This window comes from Protopterus annectens, chromosome 4.part0 (genome assembly GCF_019279795.1).
Source record: "Protopterus annectens isolate FY-2018-M chromosome 4.part0, PAN1.0, whole genome shotgun sequence".
NCBI lineage: Eukaryota > Metazoa > Chordata > Ceratodontiformes > Protopteridae > Protopterus > Protopterus annectens.
The window spans coordinates 1,014,177,469-1,014,201,348 of NC_056733.1; positions in this window are offsets into that span (position 1 = coordinate 1,014,177,469).

Consider the following 23,880-nt stretch of genomic DNA (forward strand, 5'->3'; position numbering starts at 1 on the left):
TTCTGAACAATAATCATTACAAAGTAAAACTATTAATACAAACAGATGAACTATCTCCCCAGTATTCAGTAAAATCCAGGTAGGCTCCATGTAGGGCCTACACGGAATGTACCTGTGTTTGCGGCTGTGATTCCCCCTGGGCAGCACACCCTGCATATTAATCATGGCGCCCTATTGAGGGAGATCACAGTAACATGAATATTGAATCCATGTAAGTAGCAGTGTAGAGACTGATCCATAGCTGTGGTCTGTCCAGGATAAGAATGCTTGTAATGCACTCTCTTATTGTATAAATATGTTTGAATTGTTTTTTTCTATTTTTTATGTTCACCGTTGTGTGGTGCTTAGCATTGCCAAGCTGCACTTACACATGCACAGCTGACACCTGCCAAACATCTAAAAATAGAAAACAGATGTAATTAATTATTTTTTAATGCCCATTTGTGTGGCACAGCACACTGCACAGCAATGCCAACAGACACCTTAGTGGTATATGTGAAGGTATATTCGCTCTCTCACTAGCCAAGTGGCTATATAGGTTGAGTTACGGCCTGCAGTATAATAAGTCCCAGGTTCAAGTCATTCCTTTTTACATTTATTGCTGTGAAAATGTGTGAGGTGCCCTAAAGGGCAGTTTAATACAAAAACAAAATTGTTACATTTGGAAAAGCTGCGCAATGTTAAGCATCACTTAAACAATGGTCAACGGCTATGCTTGTTTGCACATTCCTCAGCACCACTGAAACATGGTTGTGTGAGTCTCAGCGATCTTCAGGTTTGGTTAACTGATATGCACAATGCTAGGCAAAATGGCACTTTTTTGAAAGTTACAGTATGATGTGGAAGGGTGAGAATGCAGCCTATATTAAGGCCTAAAGGCGGGAATTCTACACCAATCATTGGACTCCTTAGTAGCCTGTTGATATGCCTGGTGGTGTTGGAGGGGGACAACCCTTTCCAGTGCAGAGGTGGGGTGTGCAGGAGTCCAGAGTGTTTGTTGGACTCCTGGTGAGAAACTATGAACCCTGGCTGCTGCAGGGTGATTACCAGGGCTCAGAATGTTAGGCTGAAGCCTGAGAACAGTTGGCTAGGGATCTTACCAGTGCTACTAACACTGGTAAGCAGTGTCATCACCACTATCATGACCTAAAGTGGAGGAAGAGGGGAATGTTGGACACCTGGGTCTAAGAAGCTCAGGCTGGGCAGACCCCCACAGATATGCAAATATGTTTGCAACTACTTTACTAATATACAAGCTGAATCCATACAAAAATGGTATGCATAATGGGTTGCTCTTCTTTCAATAGCTGCAGATGAATGGACTCACATTGTCCAGTCTCATGCAGGTGCCTGGCCAGAATGAGGCATGTGTGTGTGTGTGTGTGTGTGTGTGTGTGTGTGTGTGTGTGTGTGTGTGTGTGTGTGTGTGTGGTAAGTAGGGAAAATGTCTGATAAATGTAGTGCAATACCCAAAGTAATGTTCAAGTCTATCTTCTTGCCAGTCTGAGTCAAATAACACTCTCTGTTCCTCCCACTCCAGGAACAAGGTATACGGGTAAGATAGCTCACGTTATGGACAGATAAACATGTGTATAAGTGACAGAGTCTAAGGAACAATAACAATAAAGGTTACAGTAGGATTGTGCTTTGATAAGTAATGTGTGCAAATAACTGCAGTGGGGCTATATTCATTGGCTGTGTGTTCAAATCTGACACCAGTCAACCGTAAAAAGGAAATGAATAACAAATGGAGAGAAAAAAAAGGTCTGATAAATGAAGGGCACTACCCACAGTAAGGTTCAAGCCTGTCTTCCAGCCAGTTTGACACCAGTAATGGTCTCTATTCCTCTCATTCCATGAACAAGGTATATGGATAAGGTAGTTCACGTTCTGGGCAGATATCCATGTGTATAAGTGCCAGATTCTAGGGAACAATAACAATAAAGTTTAAACCAGGATTGTGCTTTGATAAGTAATGTGTGTAATTAACTGCGGTAGGGCTGTAATCACTGCATGTGTGTTCTAATATGACTCCAGTCAACTGTTAACTCCAGTCAATGGTTAAATTAAGTGCACATGTCCCCTGGAGTCACATGTGGGTTCTACTCTCATACCAGCCAACTAAGACATGACCAGCTTGCTAGTCTACTTAATGTACGCAAACATACCTCTCAACTGTCACAATTTTTCAGAATGTAATAACTACTGCCCCATCTGTCTGGTCCTTCATTAGCAGATAGATGATTACTTGGAATGCAATTTATTTGCAAATCCATTTACAGAACACCTTGGTAGTAATGTATACGAGCACATTAGGTGAAACAATTCCATGTAGTTGTGTGCCTGCATTTGTTAGTGCTTAGCCCATACTGCCCCATGCTAACAGGTTGAGTGGTATGTATGTACAACATCATCTATACAATAATTGGAGTCACTGTAGTCACAACTGACACTGCACACCTGCAGAAGTATGTATCAGTAGTCTGTGTAGTAATATCATCTGCAAGGTCCCTAATGGTATGTTTTTCTCTCTCTCCCCACTCCTTATCTACTTTAATTTATTAATGTTATTTACTATTATGATTTGATATTAATATATTCTTTTAAACTAACTGTTACATTGGTGTTATATGAGTTATTTCATACTGGTTTGCTGTTAACATCCTTACCATTGTGTTATTTATTGTTGTGTTCCACATAATATACCCAATATGTATTTTGATTAATTGTTATAATTTTCTATTAATGATAATACTATAATTTGTTTGATTACTTACCTTACCTTATGTTTACATTTAATTTACTACAGTGTGACAAGGTAGGCCAGTTCCAGGCAATCCACCTACCTTAGCTCCGCTGGCCATGGCACCAAGGTCCAGCATGTCTGGGCCAAAGTGAGGCAGAAGGAAGTTTGCAGGGCTTGAATCTGTCACAGAGGTTGACATCCCTCTTTTGCCCTCAATATCAGCATCCACAGTCAGTATGCCTACACATACCCAGTCCGCTGAGGCCACAGATATTGGGCAGTCAGAGGGTGGGGACATTGAACAGGAAAGTGCGGGTACTATGGCTGCAGTGAGTGTTGATAATGGCCATAGCCAAAGAGATGGTGAGGTTCCATACAGGTGGATTGATAGGGGTGCTCGTAGGAGACCTGCTGTCCTTCCACAACCTGTTGCAGGTGTCCTGTCAAGTGTCACTTTGCGTATGTTTAGGGGACATCATGGAAGCACGGGCACATTCCAAGCAGACCTCTAGATGAATGCTCAGGGGCTTATGGATGCACCACAGTCTGACATCCGTGACTGCCTTCACTGCATTGCTGATACCCTGGATTGGCTAAATGATGCAGTGGAAAGACTGTGTCTGAGAGAGATCGCACATTATCTGTCTTGGAACAGTCATCATCTTGAATGGAACATTTGGTTGGAGTTGAGCATCAGACTTGTGGACATAGATCAGCCATGCTCACTCACTTTCCCATAGTAGCAGTATATCTAGCACCCAGAGGTGCATGTGCTGTCCACATCAAAACATAGCAGGCCATGGACTCATAGTCCTAGGCATTCTCATGTAGGACATGGTCCCAGCAGGCAACAGTCACCCTCAGGTAGTAGCATCACTTCTGACTGTGGGCATGGAGGTGCCAGTGCAACTCCTGGCAAAGGCAGTTCCCGTGTTTGGGGGTGGAGACAGTGAACTGTCAGCTCTGCCATGTACACTTCAAAGCTGTCCAATATACAGTTAGATAGGGCTAGCACTGAGCCTGACTATGTTCATACAGACACTCACACATCACTGTCACAATCAAGTCACTTGCAGACACACGCAATACATTCAATGGTCCATCTTGGCTCCTAACCTTCCTGCCAACCTATTAGGTCAGCCTAGGTCTCCTGCACCACCACACAACACCCTGTGCAAGTGATGATACATGTGCCACATCCCTGTCATCCTTGTCATCAATGCAGGGAAATGAAGCTATGTGTCTGTTACACAGGGTGACTACCTAAATTGCTATGCACTCCTTTAATCCACTATTGTCTTTCACATGCTAATTGTACTTGTCACTGACAGATATTGTCTGATGGTGGTTGCACTGAGTACACCACATTATGTTGTGTAGATTAAGTTGGATGATGTTGTAATGAATGTATACTTACAAAATGAATGGTGTCTCATAGAACTGCTTACGTTTCAGATTCAGAATGTTTTGGGACACACCTACGGCAATAGTGCTACAAAAAAAAACATAACCATCTGAGCACAAAAAGCAACATCAGCACAGAAGCAAAATGTCTTCAAAAAGGTAAAGCAGTATAGGTGCATGGCTCCATAGCTTCATGTGTGTATAGCAGGTTAACAGGGACAATGATGTCCTGAAGCCTACTCCTGCATCTGTAATCTCTGACACGATATGGCTCCTTTGATATGTGTGAGCATGGTTCTGGGAGATGACAAATCTACAAGCTGTAGCATAGGAGATGCACCATCTACAGCCCTATGTCTATTACATACATTTGTCCTCATCCAGCTATGATTGCCTTCTTCTGCATCTCAATGTGTTGCTTACACATGATGTGCATTACAGCAGAAGTGTGGTTCACGTGGATGGGGATCCTGTCACAGGTAGTGTGTAGTGTCACAGTTACATATCTGTCTCCCCAGCATAGCCTATTTATACCACAGTGAAGGTGCAGCTGTGTACAGCAGGTATGTCCCATACTAGTCCTTTCTTGGATGTGCAGGTGGTGCACAGTTGGACCTGAAAGCTCCGTGTATGGCAGCCATACACCTCCCCTCTAAAGCATGTAGGAGACAGAATACACAGTTTCGGCCTTGAGACAGTCTGCATTTGACATGTTATGTACACTGCATACGGGGTTACTGTGGGACCTCTCTGGCTGTTACATGTGTCAGATATGCCTGTGTACTTACATACCACAGGTGTCATTATACTCAATGATAGGCGTGATGAGTATCATTGCACTCAATGATAGGTGTGATGAGTATCATTGCACTCAATGATAGGTGTGATGAGTATCATTGCACTCAATGACTGGTGTGATGAGCACCACATACAGTGTAGGAATGACATTCTGGGATGTATATGCCATACCTTTATCTATAGGTTGTACAACAGTGCATGAAGCCCCATATCTTACTGACCAGTGAAAGTCAAAGGCTGCATCAATCTCTGTGCCCACATGTCCTTGCCTACTGGGTCAACTGTTGGAGGTGTGCGGACAATACAATATTATCAAGGAGTGACTGACTGCCAAAAGTATAGCATTTTGCATTCCTTGGAATGTAGTATTTGTCAATGGCTCTGACAGCAACTGAATGTGAGTGTCAGGCCATCCTGGGTAACCATTGGTTCTGTGTGGGAAACACTGACAGTCCCTTATTTGCAATTATCTGCAAATGTAATCTATCTGAGGTCACTGACAGTGGCCATGACTGCAGAGAAAGGAAAGGCTATGAGGGGTCTCAGAAATGATGTGTGTGGGTAGTCCATTGGTAACTAGGATCATTGTACCAGTGGCCTACAAAATCCTATTTTCCCAGATAATGACTGCCACACACTTGGCTGCACAATGGCTGAAATACAAGTTTGTAAAACACCTCCACAGTGTGTCCACAATGCCTGATAGCCTAATCTTAATGAATGCATTATTAGGCCAAGGTAGGTGGGGTAAGTCATTTTACCATCTTCCATCGCAGTCTGTAAAAATCAATTCAGTCCAAAGCTTAGGGTAGGCATGATCTGACCTTGAACACCACAAACTTGGTTTGGGCTAGTGTCTGCAGGTGTACCACGTTCTTACTGATCATTTCCATGATAAGTCCTTTCATGGCTGTAAATGTAACACAACTGAGACATCTGGGGACACCAGTTATCATTGCATGCTACTTGCCCTGTGTGCAACTATGTATTGACTTTAATTCCGTCATATTTTCCAAGAAGGTAGGCTACACCCTAGGAAAGGTAAGGAGGTACTGTTCACATAGTTATCCTGCAACTGCCCGCCACTCAAGCAATGTGTACTATCCTGACATAATTACCTTGTGAGAAATACTGACATGAGGGGACTCCCCTGAATTGCTGGTGTCCAGCAACTACAACTGCTGGCCTCAGCACAACCACTCTCTCCTGGGATACCATGCTTCTACAGTTTGTCTCCCACCAAAAGCAAAATGTTAGTACCAAACTCCACATGAGAAGCAGACCAGAGCCTGTTTGTTCATCCACATAGTTATCCCACTTCATGCAAGGCTCTGTAGCCTTGCTATACCCTTTACCAGGTAGATGCCTTGAGTAGCAATCAGAGCAATCATTACAGAGTGGCATGTATTATGCCTTGTATTCCAGGGTTCGTAGGATTTCAGTAAGGTAATGTGCAGATGGTGAGTTGAAGCAGAGCTGCAGTGTCACACTATGATGTACAATGTCCAGTGACATACACATGCAAGGTTGACCGGGCAAACATCACAGTGTCAATGATTCCTGTTAGGTTACAATGTCACAGCAGTTCAAGCAGCCTGACCATCATCAGCTTCATAGTGCATGTCTGCATGCCATGGATCTGAAGCTAACTACAGAGGGGTGGCCACCTTTGGCCAAAGTGTGTGTACCCACACTTGTCCTATGTCATACTGTACATTTATGTAACTGGAAAACATGTCTGTGTTCCCACATCGTGTCACACAACATCCAGTGTGTGGTCTGGTTGCCTGACAGGCAGTGCAGTCTAGCAAGGCCAGAGTAATGACCACAGAGTTGAACAAGATATCTGTGCATGCATGGACATCCACATATTCACTGCAAGGTTTGCCACCTGTACAACTGCACAAGCTTGGCTGTAGCTGAAAGGAGGACAAGAAGCACCTCATGGCACAACAAACTGGGGGCAGTCATACAATCCCCCAGTTGTCACTCTTCCACAAGAGGGTCTTCATGAACATATACTTTTTCAGATACTCATGGCTGTAACCCATGCAAATGTGTATGTAGTATAATTTTCATTGGTAATAGTAAAGTTGCTGGTAAGAAGCACTTCATTGGCCACACCTGATGTGCATACTCAAGGGTAATAGACCTCAGCACACAGGCCTGGCCTCAAAGGTTTACACCCACTTTACCATAGATTACCATGTCTCCACAGGGGAAAGACAGGTAGTATCATGCTCATGTCATTAGTGAGGGCACTGTCACCCAATAATGCTGTGTTTATAACCTCTGTGTACCATCAACATGCCAATATTTCACTGCTGTGGCCATTTTTCTCATGTACCGTTGCAAGCACCACTGGCAAGTGGACACAACACAAACTTTCCTCACAAGGGAACTTCAAACCCCCAGTATATGACCTATGGGAATCATGTGCAATTACTGTTTCCATAGCTTGTGCCATATAAACCACTCAGAAGTGCTGTCTGCCGTGCATAAAGGGCAATGTGTGACCTTGCTTTATTGGACATGCTACAACTCATCAAGTGGAATGGTGCATGTTTTACACTCTGTAAGGACATAGGATCAAAGGAGTTACTAGGCTATTGGCCCTGAGGCCCTTATAAGCCTAGCCAAGAATTTAGCCTGTTTACCAACACATCAGTACCAGATGTCCCTGTCCAGCAGGGACAGAGGTGGAATGCCAAAGTTTTATTTTCTTTTTCCCATCCAGTTATCTAGGTTGCACTTACAAGGAGTTAATGAGGTACTCGGCTTAACATGGAAATGGAGTCTATTCCACAGAAAGGGGAGTCTCGGGGACACAAATCTCTTCTGTTAACAAGTCCTATTGATGTCACAGACCAGGTTGAGGCCACACATGTGGTTACTCGAGTGGGGCTTGACTTGCGGATATGCAGCAGTCCCATCAAGGCGAGGTCTGAGATTGCTGTGTATGCCAGACAGAGGTCACCTCTGAGGACTCTGTGTAGAGGGACAAGGCTTTTAGCCTGTGTAGGTTAGATGTTGGAGGACCTGGATTCTCCTGGTGAAGAACCTCTGTGGTCTCAACAGTTGCTGCATGTGCTTTGTGAGGTACTTGCAGAAACGGGCACTGTACTCAATAATGGGTCTTATAAGGGAAGAATACAGGGATATTATGATCTCCTTGTCCCTGGATGAGATACACTTACTAATGTGGTGGGTCATCCAGAAAACCTCCCATACAGTGGAGGCAATATGGCGGTCAAAAGTCAGTTTGCTATCAATCTGGGTGCCTAAGTCACTCATGAATGAATGGGCAATTAGGTCCTTGTTATTATTGTGATAATTTGTGGGGACATCGCTCTCCTCAAAGGGGATGATGAGGCATTTTTTGCATTCAGTTTGAGGCCATGTTTCTGGCACCAGGCATTTGTTTGGGTGAGACCTTGTTGGAGGATGTCCACACCAGTAGGGGAATTTATGACAGCGCCTAGCTTGCAGTCATCTGCAAACTTGGTCAGCCATGGCCTACTGATTGTTACCTGCTCCTCAGAAAAGTACATCCCAAACAATAGAGGCTCTAAGACTGATCCCTGGCATATACCACTCATTACAGGTCTACTGCTTGAGTTGGCTTCCCCTATTCTGAGCAGGTGGGTTCTACCAGTAAACCAGTTTGCTACCCATCTGGTAACATACAGAGTGATGCATAGTTGAGAGAGTTTATCCATTATACCCGAATGGGGAATAGTATTGAAGGCTTTGGCCAGGTCAAGGTAGGAGGCATGCATCATCTTCCCCTCGTCCATGGCTTTGAAGACTGTCTGAAAGAACTCGACCAAATTCAACAGGCATGACCTCCCCTTGATGAAACCAAATGGTGTGGGATCTAGTGTTTGGAAGTTGCCAATGTCCTTGTTAATGAGATCCATGATAATCCATCTCATGGCCTTGCAGATCAGGGTAGTTAGGCTGATGGGTCTATAATTTCCAGGATTGGTGGGTGCTCCACCTTTGTGCAAAGGGATGACATTGGTTGTCTTCCACTTGGCTGGGACAAAGCCAATGCTCAGGCTTTGGTTGAATACGGTGCCTAAAGTTGCGCAAGTCCCTGTCTGTGTTCATGTAGGATGCAGCCTGGGATGTTATTGGGTCCCATTATCTGGTGTGTGATTTTAATAATACATGCTGTTTGGGGAGGTATGTGTATCACACTGTCACAAACCATTGAAACAGAACCCCACCTAATGGAAAACAGTGCACCTCATTGGCCCACCTCAGATGCAATCTGTATGATTGCCTGGATGACTGTCATGTCACCACAGGGCTTCTGTGTGGGTCCCTTGTGGACAGGGGCAATATGTGCTGATTGTGTAAATAAGGGTTAGAATGTGACTACAATTTTCTGGGACCTAAGCCCATTATGCCACTACTGTCCAATGATCCTACGATCTCATATGCTGATGTAAAATACTCTAGCATCTGTACACACATGCCTGGCTACAGTGAGAATATTAACACTTTCATTTCATATATACAACATAGTGCACAGCATATACAGTTCAGGTTGGCTGCAATTAGTTTAGAGCATTTACCTATCTAATGGTAAACACTAGAGATTGCAGTACTTAACACACAAACTAGACATCAAGTGTGCTATTAACATGTCTTTAGGTAATGTTAAAGTAGATGATATCAGCAGGCCCTGTTCTGGTTAAAATTTTGAAGGCACACGTCACCTACGACAGCCAAAATACTGCAAAACCCCACCTCTTTCTAAGCCAGTGTGGTGATCATATTAATTTTGAAGAGGGATGCACACACACAAACAGCATGTGGACCAGAGTGAGAACAGAACCCCTACTTATCTAGGGCTACGCATTTCAGATCACAGTATTTACAGCAAATGCCATGGCTTAAATCTGACATCACCATGGCAGTTAGTAGTGTTATAGTACATGACATCAGCAGGCCTTGTGGAAGAGAAGGGTTTGGAGGTGGCAGCACCTGCCAGGGCAAAAAAGTGCAGGCCCGTTGAAATGTGGGATTCCCATTTGTTATGCAGGGGAATGCATACACACAAACACACCAAGTGGGCTGGAGTGAGATTACAACCCCTACCTATCTAGGTGTTACACACTACAGATCACAGCATTTAAAGCACATACCACAGCTTAAGTCTATTTCATATTTGAATGCAGGCAAATACTAGTGGAGTACATAAACTAGGCTTGTGTTGAACAGCATGTGTGGGCTGCATAGTAACATTCTTTTCAACTGTTCTCTGCATCTAGTAGCCTTGCAATCAGATAACTGTTGTTTATCTTAGCTATGTGTTTACAGTAGTCATTTTGGCCATATGTGGTTGATGACACATGACACCACCTGTTGGTGCATGTTGTGACATCCAGAAGGCACAGGGGGCTGTAGGAACGTGCATTATGTGTTGTTGAGGCCTTACACTTGGTACTTTGAGCAACATTATGCATGTGTCATATGCAGCTTTAATCACCAGTAACAGGGTATGTAGGACAATTCAGACATATAAACATATATCTATAGATAATGGGGACATAGATATGCATGGATATGTGTGTGTGTGTGTGTGTGTGTGTGTGTGTGTGTATGATATATATATATATATATATATATATATATATATATATATATATATATATATATATATATATTTGTTATGTAGATGTATGGATGGAGACAGAGATGTATGTGTATGTATCTCTCTCTTTCTCTCTCTCTCTCTCTCTCTCTCTATATATATATATATATATATATATATGTGTGTATATATGTGTGTATATATGTGTGTGTGTGTGTGTGTGTGTGTGTGTGTGTGTGTGTGTGTGTGTGCAAATTTTTGTATACACACATATGAGCGTGAGATGCTGATAGATATGTATACATATATATCTCTGTATCTGTAGACATGTTTTATATACATATATATATATATATATATATATATATATATATATATATATATATATAAATAAAACAGGTCATTTTGAGTGATGAGCAACAGATTTTCGCTCTGCTTAATTAAGTGTATGAGCATGCCTGCTGGGGGCTTGCTAGTTATAACCTGACTCCAGCCTACACCTACCTGCACTCCAGTCCAGGATTTGTGTGTTACACATAAAATATGACATCTGTCCCTGTTTCTGCACTGCTGCACATCACTGAACTTGGTTATGACTTTCTTCAGTTGTGTGATGTAATTAATATGTTGCAAAGGTTAATAATATTGCATCACACACAAAACTGACCGTCCGCAAAACAAACAATACTACATATCAAAATAAGTGATTACATCTAGATTATAACCCTGAATGGCACTACACAAGCTAATTGGCCTAGTCCTTTGAGCCACATAAGCTGCTTGACAGACAGCAAGCATTTTTCAAACATTCAACTGCATACATACGTATATAGTTATTCCTGCATTAAGTAAACTATATAATGTACAATTAGTTTATTTGCTACTGTCGTGAGACTGCCTGGCATGCTGCTATACCATTGCTGAGTTTGTGTTGCAATAGTTTCAAGGGAACACTACTGTGGTGGGAGTGGTGGAACACCACCACTTGCTCTGCTGGGTTACACAGTAGTCTGACTATCATGTCACCCCACTGTCTAACATCTCCCTTGACAGATATACCAGTAATCTGTAGCAGTAGGTCTACATGAGTATTCTATGCAGGGGCCTAATGAATAGTCCTGGAAAGAAGGTAGAGGAATGGGTATCTGTAGTCCCATGTGGATATAATGTCTGTACAAGTAGCCCACTATATTTGCTTGCATAATGTACCAGATCCATAGATACAATGCCATATCATAATAATCCTTACAAATACTGTGTAGGTTAGGGACTTACCTTGTGAATGCAGCAGCTGACACAACCTTAGTTCAGGGCTGACTCTGTCTGATGCAAGTAGTACACAGCCAATACATGAGAAGGTACAGGATGTGTGGGTTACCTACCATAATTTTTAATTTCTGTATGCGAGTAGTAGTAAGGTGTAAGTCCATAGGGCCCCAGGTTGACAGTGAATGTGCTCTGCGTTGCCTCTTAGCCAAAGCCAGAGAGCACTGAGCATGTCTACATCTGCCTACAGGGACATCAGCAGGGGGTGTCTCCTCTGAGTCCTCCTGTGACTGTGGTGAGCTAGGCACTGGTGTGGGGCTGTGTATCCCTTCCCTTTGCTGCTCTTGCTGCAGCTGTTTCTGCAGGATCATATTCTGTAGCATAGCACATACTGTGAATATATGTGCACATGTGGCTGGAGAATACTGCAGAGCTCCACCAGATATATCTAAGCACTGGAACCATGATTCAACAGCCCAAATCCATGCTCTATGATGTTTCTAGTTTGTATGTGTGACTCATTATGGCATTCTTCTGTGGTTGTGTGTGCATTTCTGATGAGTGTCATCATCCACAGTTCCAGGACGTATCCAGCATCTCTCAGTAAATGGCCATGTGGAATGTCCCCCCTAGCAAACAACTGGTACAGTTGTGATGTGTGCCAGATATGGAAGTTGTGATAACTGCCAGGGCTGCCAGCAGACACATTCAGGATAATCCTCTAGGCATTGCACATGACCTGGCCGTTGATGGAGTGATACCCCTTGAGGTTAAGGTAGATTCTACCCTGTTCACCAGGTGGAGCCTTGATGTGCACATGGGTGAAATCTATGGCACCCAGTAGCTCAGGGTAGTGTGCTACATGGTAGAACTGTTGCATATTGTTGGTCCTCCCTTCAGGGGAGATGGGAAAAGATATGTGCTCACTGATATGTGGTAGCATAGGATCCAGGAACTGGTGGCGTATCCTGGATGCAGATGCCTGTGAGACCCCCACCATGTCCCAAGCTGGTCTTTGAAATGTACCTATAGCTATTATCCTAAGGGCTACCCATGGCTTTGTCTCCAATGTGATGGGTTCCCCTCTGTTGGCTCTGGCTCTGAGTTGAAGGTGGCAGAGCTGTCCCTGTCCACCCTATAGCACCCTACAATCTCCAGCTCATGTAGTTCCTGGAAGGTTACTCTGGGCCTGAACACACTACTCCTTCTCAGCCTAGGCCTATTGTCAGCAGCACTGACTTCAGCCTCTAGTACATGTAGATGCAGCAGTCCCTAGCATTATCTCATCAGTTAAAATTTCCAAGTCACTACTCCAATACTTCAGAGTATTGAGGGAAATTCAGATTGTAGGGTGTATGCATACTTTATACAGCTCTGGTGTAGATCCACCATGTGTGATTGGTTACTTATTATGCATTTCACCTGCCTAAATTGTAATTAACATCACTTAATGGCCCTTATTTGGTATGCAGCACACCACGCTGCACAGCATCAGTCAGCATAGCTTATTCACTCCTAAATAATCATCACTGTCACATGGGTAGAGTGCCATGTGTACACGTTAAGCTATGTGCCACATCGGGCAGCACAGCTTATGCAAAAGTCACAAGCAATAATTGAATACATCTGCTTTTAATTACTTGCTGCCTACATCATCACTGTGATATGGGTGTTCTTTTTTGCATGAACACATACAGCTATGCTGTGCATCAGACAAACATACACACCAGGAATTAAAAAATTCCTAAAAGTAACAGGACACACCCCCTGCTGGTGCATCCAGTAGTAATATCAACATGGTGTAGGAGCTTACACGAAAGTGATCTGCAGAAACGGTTGCTCCTTTTAGCAATTCAACAAATTCACCTCATTTGCATTTACATCTGTGCTGACATCCTGGTAACTACACAGTTCATAGCCATATGACCTAGGCAACAGCACCAATGCACTATTGTACAGACCTGATATAATACATTACTGACAAATACTTTATATTCCTTTTTTTTTTCAATTAGGCATGTTTGAGCACTGCAGCGCATAGTGCAAACATGCTGAAATCATTAAAAATACCATTTATTTTTACATATTCCCTTGCATTTTCAGACAGCAACAATGCATTTTTCACACATAACTGTATGTGATCTAACCATTTCAAGGGAGGTATGTCCATACTTCTGGACTTTTACATTCCCTTCTTTCCATGAACACTATAGACACAGACACAGGGTCTACACAGATGTCTTTCTGCTTGTTGGATCACTCCATCTGGTTCATTTGCATAAGATTCACCTGCTTATGAGGTAATTTGCATTACACAAAACGTTCCTTACTTGCGTGCGTGTGCTTGCATGCCGCTAAGCGGCACTCACCAAATCTAAAACCGTTGGTACACTTAATTTGTGCTCATGTACGCATGGTGCTAGGATGCATGCACAAAAAAAAAATTGTGTAGGGCTTACTGAATTCACCTGTCTGTGAGGCCTGCATGGTGTATGCAGGCCTACATTTGCTTTCTTGTTATTCAGTTTTTTTTTTGTTTAATTAAAATAACTTTATAACTCACAATGGTAATTCATTACACTATTTCCCTACAATGTTTATGTAATGTCACATGAATAAAGCACTCAAATACAGATATTTACCTTTTGTTTTGCATTTATGCAGAGATACCTATTATGGTAGTGAACACTATAAAAAGGTACTGCGTTAGTTTGTTCTAAACATGGAGATCTTATATACCCAACATTTTTTCCTTGTCATACAGTTCTCTCTCTCTTAGATAGCACTCTAATAAATTATAATTACTATTGCTACTGCATGTTTTTACAAATAATCAGTGACTGAACTGCCCCTTTGGCAAATCTTGTTATAAGTGCCTTTTGTATAACACTTACAGGGAATGTGATTACGTTGACTCATATAAGAATGATAGTGAATAGTGGCACAATATCTGTCATGTTTAGCAGAATTTTATGCACCATTATGTTACTCTGTTTTGATTTAAAAAGGGGGTAGGGAAGTCAGCTGTGTCAGACATACTATTGCTATCTGCCTAATATTATCACTTCATTCACAGAACTGATCATCACGGCAGAAGTTCTAACAATTTTGTGGCAGATGGGTAAGCAAGAAGCTTAGTCATGGAACCCATGGTATTATGGGTATATTAATAACATTTGCAGAGATTGTTGCCACATACACAAAACATGAATTTACCGTTCCCCATTCAATCATTGCATGTAGTTTTGAAAACAAATATTGTGCAACTTTGCCTGGTGCATCCATCTTAGTTGTTGTTCTTGCCATCATCTCATTTGACATGGATCACTGCAATACCCTTTACCTACGACTCCCTGACACCAAGCATGTGAAGAACTTTGCTTGGAAATTTGAGAGACCAAAATAATATTGTCTATGTTACTTACAGTTGAAAATTGTTTTTTTATGGTCTTGGTGTTAGCAAATTTGTTGATGCATGATTTTGGTCCATCTATTCTAAAGGCGCTAATATTGTCAAATTCACTCCTTTCAGGCTTTGTGCTCATCTTCCAAGGGGTTTGCTTATAGTTTCACAAGTGAATCTAGAACCATTCTCCAACAGAACAACATCCACATCACATTTAGCACACCATTCTAATATCCCTATCCTACTTGCAGTGTTAATAATACCATTTCCATATACTGAAATTACTCTAAAATGGTTGCTTTTCCATCTTGTAAAGTTTAGCAAAAAAATCCTCTGTTTACATTCTTGGACCATGGGAACCAGTTGCCTCTAATGGTCTTGGTATAATTTGGACCAGAGGTGTCAGAGTCTACTCCAGCTAATTATATTCCTCAAAAGAGAAGACTGGAGACAGTTCAGTGTAGTTCAGGCCTTTTATTGAATGAGGTCAGACAGATGTGCACTTTCTTAGACAAAAATTGCAATCAGTTCTATATTTGTAATGAAAAAGGTGGGCATGCTTGTGAGTTTACCATCACCCCCTTGGGCATGTCCAGTGTCTGAAGGGGACCAATGGGGTGGCTTTGAGTCCAATCAACCATTTCTAATCATTAACTATTATGGCACTGATAGTATTCAATCATATCAATTGAATATTATGCACAATTACATTTAAAAACCGTAAAAAAAAGTTCTGATAAATGAATAGTCTTTTAAAACAACATATAATATTCTTAATAACAGAAAAGAAAATCAATTTAATATTATGCATTAAACTATTACCACTGCATGACATCTCCCTTGGGCATTAGGTAGGGTTAAAGCCCAATGACCAAAAGAATGGATGTGACTTAGTTATAAATCAGCTATCTTTTCCTTCAATTTGAGCCAACTTGCTTGTCTTTGGCTTTATTTAATTCCACACCATAATGATTAATTCTGGAAGTCCAAGTAGGGCAGGATGTCAGCTTTAGCAAGTGCTTTCACTTATATCAAGCTTCAGCAGATCTGCTTATTCAAAGAGTGGAAATGATGTTTGGGGGCAGTTACTGACTCCTATGTATATATGGTTCAAAAGCTGAAATTAAAATGTGACAAAATGTGCAAAAATTGACCCTCACCATATCTACCTAAACAGCAACCTTCCCCTGCATTGTGGGCTTATTTGCCAGTCATGTTTGCGGCTTGCTAAAACCTGGCGATCACAAATCTGGGTATATTAGTATGGAAAAATGTAAATTTTAGAAACTATTTTCATTCATGCCCAGTCTTATTAAATCTGTCTAAGCTTCCCATTCTAAACGTGGACAAATTAGGTAGTGGGAACCTGGTCTAGTAACTGGCTCTTGTTTATTGTTGGTTGGATAGCTTGTGTTAAGTTAGAATGCACTGACCCACTTGCCTGTTCAAAAGTTGAAAAATCCATCCAATCTGTCTGTGTTTCAAAAGCTAATACTAACTTGTGCTTGCTAAATCTGATTACTGAGCAAAAGACCATGGAAGGAGTGAGCTATTAGAATGGATTTTGTGTATCTTACACAGTATGTTCACACGGGGATCCTGTGTGTAAGGGAGCCTCATCAGTTTTCTGAACATGTGGAAATGGCATCAATTAGAAGAAATGTGTTAGGTCGGGTTTCTAAGAAGTTGTGTGATAGCAGAAGGTTAGTGTGTAAGAAGTGATCTGATTCTATGTAGTGAAAAATGAATTTGGTTAGAGCTCAAATAATCCAGCCCCGATACTAAAAAATACATCTAGTTGGACAGTACCAAAGACGTCAACCTGATTTTACTAGGGTTAGGTCATAGGGGCTTGTTCAAATTGAGGGGGGAATGTGTCAACCAATACACAAAGATATTTAGGAAAACTTTTTTTATATCTATTAAAAGTGTATTTTTAATAACTCAGGGGGAGGGGGTTACAGGAATAGAAAGACCTTATGTCCCTACTGACCATAACGTTTTATATCTATTAAAAGTGTATTTTTAATAACTCAGGGGGAGGGGGTTACAGGAATAGAAAGACCTTATGTCCCTACTGACCATAACGTTTATGGAGCCGTAATGTGTAAAACTAAGATGCGCAGTCATCCTGATCGACACTGCAAACTTTTAAAGCAGCAGATAAAGCCCGTTTGGGCTATGGTACTGGGCCTGAGCCTTAGTATTACATTCGTTCCCTTTTATTTTTCCTTATTATTGAAAAATGGAAGTAGAAAACTAACGGTCCATGCCAGACTCTTTTTGCAAGAGTTATGGATGGCAACAGGGTTTAAGTCAATCCCTATTTAGCTCATAGTGATGAGCATAAATATTATCTGCTTCTCCTTCTAATAGCCAGCTGAGCAGTGTGCACGTCTAGTCAGGAAAAACGCCATTAGTCGCGGGTTAATTAGTTGTAGGATGTGCACATGGGATTCAATCGGATTGGTGTCGTTCTGTCATAACACAGAAGAGGAGTGCTACAATTAGGGATTTTCGTTTGGATTTGTGGGTGCAAGTGCCAATTCTATTCTCACTACCTGAAAATAATATGTCTCATAGAGTGGGAGGTCTCCAGTGACCAACAGGTCCTGCTTGTTTAGGAGTTATTCTTCAGTTTTTCCTGTATTCATTAAACATATTTTAAAGAAATAATTTCTTTACTACAAAAAAAATTTTAAAAAAATTAAATACTGGAAAAGCTCCCCTGCTACAGTGGTGCCCTAGGCAGCCATCTAGTTGGCCTTTGCCTAAGGCCAGCTAAGCATTCTATGGACACCTAAAGGAATGCATGGAGCATGCTATCCCAAATAAAACCAAGACTCACTCCTCCAAAGGCAGAAGACCTGTGTGGTGGACCCAGGCCATAAATAAGCTATACAACAGAAGGAGGAAGCTACTACATGATAGAGCAAAATCCCAAAAAGGGAAGGCATCTCTGATCAGTACTAGCAAGAAACTACGATCCGTCATAAAATCATCTAAGGCAAGCTTCAAAAGAAAAATTGCACAAAACACTAAGGATAATCACAAGGCCTTCTTTAGTTATGTTAGGAACCTGGGAGGCAACTCCCAGATATGCTCTGAATTAGTGCAAAATGACAAAAAATAGACTGAACCCACAGACATTGCCAACATCCTGGCAGAACAGTTCAGTGCAAACTTCTCCTCCCCTTCCCCTCCAAAAGAGCAAATGTCTATCCCAACAGAATGTAGCCTCCCTGTGATCACAGATGCACAGGTGAGAGCTGCCCTCTCCAAAGCAAAAAACACAGCATAAATGAGACCAGACGGTGTCCCGGGCTGCTTCTTACATGAGCTCCAAGAAGAACTAAACCCTCACTTAAAGACACTGTTCAATCTCAGCCTTACTACAGGATATGTACCCAAGGAATGGCATACAGCAACAGTGGTCCTGCTCCACAAAGGTGGTGCCACAACAGACCTTGGAAACTATCGCCCTATAAGCCTGACCAGCCTGGTCTGCAAGGCTATGGAGCGTATCATCATTGAAATCATAAACAAGGACATTGGGAACCTCCAGACAATGGATCCTACCCAATTCGGCTTTGTTAAGGGCAGATCTTGTCTCTTGAACCTGGTCGACTTCTTTGAAACTGTTACCAAAGCCATAGATGAAGGTAAGGTAGTCCACACTGCCTACCTGGACCTCGCAAAAGCCTTCGACACAATACCTCACTCGGGCATCATAAATAAGCCCACCAGCTTAAATATCAACCCCTATGTCACAAGATGGGCTGCAAACTAGCTCAGGGACATAACCCACATAGTCAAAATTGCAGGTGCCATGTCAGACTCTAAATCAGTTACAAGTGGCGTCCCTCAAGGCTCAGTCCTGGGACCCCTCTTGTTCGGTATATATTTCTCCGAGGTACAGGCTAACACGGGTGGACTATGGCTGACAAAGTTTGCAGATGACTGCAAACTGGGTGCCATAATCGACTCTCCGGCTGACAAGAGCATCCTCCAAAAGGGTCTCACAGAGACGGATAGTTGGTGCCAGAGCCATGGCCTAAAGCTAAATGCCAAAAAGTGCATTGTCATCCCCTTTGGGAAAAACAAAGTGCCCACAAATTACCACATAGGTGGTAATCCATTAAGTACAGAAGAAGTAATTAGGGACTTGGGGACCCAAGTAGATAGTAATCTCTCCTTTGACAATCACGTTGCCAAAGTAGTTAGAAAGACCTTCTATATAGCCCACCTTATCATGAAAGGGTTCACATCTAGATCAAGAGAGGTCATTGTGCCCCTCTACTCATCACTTATCAGGCCCATAATTGAATACAATGCCCCATTTGGGATGTACCTTACCCGACACCTGCAGCAACTGGAAAGACCCCAAAAGTACCTCACCAAGAGGATCAAGGGACTCAAACAGATGCCCTATGCACTTCGGTTAAAGAAACTCCAGCTCTACTTAGTTGCGTACCACCTACTCAGAGGTGATCTGTGTCTGACGTATAAAGCCATGTCCAACCCAGAATTAATGGACATGCGCCACCTCAAGAAATCCAAATCCCTTAGAGCTACACGCTCCAGGGACTTGAACATCAGCACAGAAATAATTATGGCATGCTGGAGGGACAGATTCATATCCCAGAGGCTCCCCTCACTCTGGAACAAAATCCCAATCCATGTTAGGCAGAGCCCGTCACTGACCCTATTCAAGAGAAATCTTGACGAGTGGATGGGAGACCGTAAGTTTACCCCTGGGATCTCCTCTGTGTCCTTGCTAAACAGAGGTATAGTAAACTAACCTTAATATGGCTTCCTTCTGTGACCTACTATACAGAGGCACAGTCAACTAACCTAAAAGGGTGGCAGAAGCCAAACACACTCTGGCTAGGCTTATAAGTGCCCCAGGGCAGATAGCCTAGTATCAACCTATGAACCTATAAGTCCCAATGGGGGTGGAAGCAGTAAACAGTTTATGGCTGCTTTCCTTAAGCTAAAATTGATTAACTGCCTGCCCAAGGGTCTGGATCAAAATAATAAACATAATAATTATAGTAATGTACTAAGGAAGGTCCTACTGGCTTCAAAAAACTGTGATAGGTACGTAGGTTTATTACCAGATAAGGGTGTAGAGTAGTCTGTGTGTATTATCTGTGTGAAAGGGAATCTATGCATGCTCTCAATGTTTGGAGTGGGGAGGGTTAGAGAATAAACACTGCATTGAGTCAGAGGATCTCTGGCAAAGTACATTAAATCACAAATAGTGGCAAAATAAACTAGAGATCGCTTAAAAACAAAAAGCAAGTTTAATAAGCATTTTCGGAAAGGTTAATGCCTTTCCTTCATCAGACATCTTGCAACGTAATTAAATTCTCCTTATATAACCTTACTTGCTGTTAATTAATCACAATCAATTAACCAATACAAGAAAGAGAAAATAAAAGGGAAAGAAACAGTAAAGCAAATAAACTTAAGCTAAACAGTAGACAAACCTTAACAACTACAGACTAAAATTACATAACCTATTAGGTTGAATACACCATTACCTTCTAGATTTAATACCAGTTACTAAGTTATTATTAAAAATCCTATATATTATTTAAATTCAGTACATAAAACATGTATATTTGTATATATTAAATTAATAAAATAAACAAAATACTATAAACACATTTTCATTCCCCTAAAACCAAAGTGCAGCAGACTTAAATGATGGACAACCTATACAAAAATATTATTTAGGATGACAAAAATCCACTATTCGGTTATACATATAATTAAATAGATTCAATATGATCTATAAATAACATTATTAAATATGTTAACCAGTGGTAAATATTATAATAAATTCATTTCAGTTCTTTGATGAACATACTAAAATTCATTTTTAACAATCTATTTTTGACCTCAAGCAAATCACCTCTTCATGGCTAATTTCCTTAGGACACACTTTAGAGACATAAACTAATTTAGCCCTGGTGGGGCATATGCTATTGTTCTAATCTGCCAACATAATTCTTGGATTTCTAAATCCAATTGCCATGAACTACCTCTAGGATCAAAAGGTACTTGCCATAACACTGTAAACTTAAAACTATGATCTGGGTTACCAACCAAATGCCTTGCTAGGGCATTGGTATTGTCCTGCTTCCTAACTGCGTACTGATGTTCATAAATACGCTGCTTCAGTTCTCTCTCGGTTTTGCATATGTAGAATGCGGTACATGCCTGGCATGTGGCAGAATAGACAACAGCTTTTGTTGTACATGAATATCTACCTTGAATTTTGTATTTCTTATTTCTAATACTCACTTGGTTGTCAGTGTGTAAAAACTTACACTGGCGGCATGCCCCACACTTAAACATACCTTTATTTTTAACGTTGACAGTATTAATTTGACGCTCTAAAAGCATTTTAATATTGGGACCCCTCCTATAGGTGATCTTTGGTTTATCACCTAACAGTTTACTCAAACCAGTATCTTCTAATATTAGTACCCAATTTTTATTTATAATTTCTCTGATTTCATGACTATCTAAACTATAAGTACACAAAAAACTTGTTCGAAAATCTTGCACAATCAAACAAGAAGTATCACTGCCTAAGCTATTTTCATTGACTTCATTTTCTGGTTCAATGTTACCCAAAAGGGGCTTAAAGTGTCCTGACTTCCTTTTATGTATGACTTCTGATGAAATTTTTATTATTAAGGAAGCAGGGTATCCTCTTTTGATAAACATTGATTCTAAGAATGAACATTCATCTAGAAAGTCATTTTCATCGGAAACCATTCTCGCTGCCCTCAACATATGGCCTTTTATGACCGCTCTTTTCTGATGGTGAGGGTGGCAACTTGTATAATGAAGAAATGAGTTCGAATAAGTAGGTTTCCTATAAATTGTGCTCCTAAACTTGGCCCTTTCGAAGTCTTTATGTATGTGTACGTCCAAGAAGCTAATATGATTTTGTTGTATTTCATATGTAAATTCTAAAAAATCAGTAAAAGCTGAAATAGTGGAAATAAATACTGGGACTAACTCACTGGGACCTTTCCAAATAAAAAACATGTCATCCTGGTAACAGGTGTACCAGGCGACATTATCTTTAAATAAGATGTTGTTGAAAAGAAAAGTCTTCTCCCAGTGAGCCATAACACAGTTGGCAAAACTACCTCCACATGGGGACCCCACGGCTACCCCTGTTTTTTGGAGGTAGATTTGCCCCTCAAACCACATAAAACTATTAGTTAGAACTAATTGGAGGAGGGTTTCAACCAAGTAGATACTATTTTCTTTAGTTCGTCTTTCATGCATAAAATCCCTAATCCATTCCAGTCCAATGTTCTGTGGTATCACCGTATAAAGATCTTTAACATCTACGGTGAAAAATCGGTAAGCATGGTGGAAAGGAACCTTTGCTAAATCTGTCAAAAAACTCCAAGAATCCTTGGAGATCTGTCTTTCTCCTAGGATTAGGGGTTTTAAAATACTGTCGACGTATTTGGCACACCCATAAGTAATCGATCCTCGCCCATCAACAATGGGCCTAAAAGGGGGGTCGATAATATTTTTATGGATTTTCGGTGTGCCAAATAACGCTGGAATCCTTGGCACTAAAACTGATAGATAATTGTACAAATCCATGTCAATAGAGCCTTCCAAAAATAAGTCTTGTAAAGCAGACTTAATTTTTCTATATGCTGTATTAAGCTCATTTTGACTTACCAAATCGTAGGCTGGAGAGTTAATAAGTGTCTTCATCTTTTGCACATACGTGTTCTGATCCATTAAAACTAAGCAACCCCCCTTATCTGGCTTCATTACTCTTATATTACATCTATGTATTAAGAGTATGAAATCATGTTCAAAATTATTGACATTACTTATAACTTTCCTGTTTGTATGTATATTAGAGCTTAAAGTTCTTAAATCAATTTTGCTCATCTTCTCAAACAACAGTAAGTTTGGATGAAGGGGAGGGTTAAATAGACTAGACACTCTCAGAGAGTTAGAAAAATTAAGATCTAATATAGTTTTAACTGTGTTCATATGAAAATCAGGCACAAAGGTAAAGCATTTAGAAAAAAACTCAACAATGTCCTGGGGTATTTGTAACACAGTAAAATTATAAACTTGAAAGTCCCCACTAAGACTTGTTAAAATCTGAGGACTGCCATTGCATGGTTGTTCTAACGCCTGCGCTGGTTGCGTTTGTTCCTCTGACGGCCACGATTGTTGTTCGGGTTTGACCTCCTCTGCTGGTTGTACTGGCCCTTTGGAAAAACCTGTTGACCACTTGTTCCAGGTTGATTACCAATGTCACAATCTTGCTGTTGCTGAGCAGCCACATTACCTTGATTATATATGACATTTGGAACATTCCTATTGTTATTAATATTATTTATCCTTTCGCTTCTATGAAGGACTGGCCCTTGATCAACAGTCATACTACTTTCTCCAACTGGGATCGTAGCATTAAACTGATGTGTGTTATGTGGTGATTGTAGTAACACTTGGTTGTCACCAGGAGGTTTATAAACTACTGGGGGACGAGGATAAGCTTTTCTTTCTTGATATTGATGCTCATCCCTAATTATTTTTTTCTTTTTACCACTCAAAAGTTTAATCATAGCCGCTTCTATGCTGGTAAAAATA